The sequence below is a fragment of the Zonotrichia albicollis genome, chromosome 1, assembly GCF_047830755.1.
Source record: "Zonotrichia albicollis isolate bZonAlb1 chromosome 1, bZonAlb1.hap1, whole genome shotgun sequence".
Lineage (NCBI taxonomy): Eukaryota > Metazoa > Chordata > Aves > Passeriformes > Passerellidae > Zonotrichia > Zonotrichia albicollis.
The window spans coordinates 156,477,415-156,477,825 of NC_133819.1; positions in this window are offsets into that span (position 1 = coordinate 156,477,415).

A 411-nucleotide genomic window follows, 5' to 3' on the forward strand; every position below is an offset into this window, starting at 1 on the left:
TGTGCACCACCCGTGAGCCGCAGCTCCCCGGGGGCAGAAAGGCACCGGCAGGGATGGGATGGGCCGGACCTGACCGGGCCGGGAGGAGCGGCGGTACGGGCGGGGATGGGCCGGACCAGGACCCAGAGCTGTGGTACCGGCGGGGCCAGGCCGGACCAGGACCCAGAGCTGCGGTACCGGCGGGAGTGGGACGAACGGGACCAGGACCAAGAGCGGCGGTACCGGCGGGGATGGGCTGGACCGGGACGGGATGGGGACAGGCCGGGAGCAGCGGCGGTACCGGCGGGGATGGGCCGGACCAGGACCCAGAGCGGCGGTACCGGCGGGGATGGGCCGGGAGCAGCGGAGCCGCAGCCCTGCCCCGTGGCGCCGTCACGTGACGCTCCGCGCTAACGCTCCCGGTGACGCCGC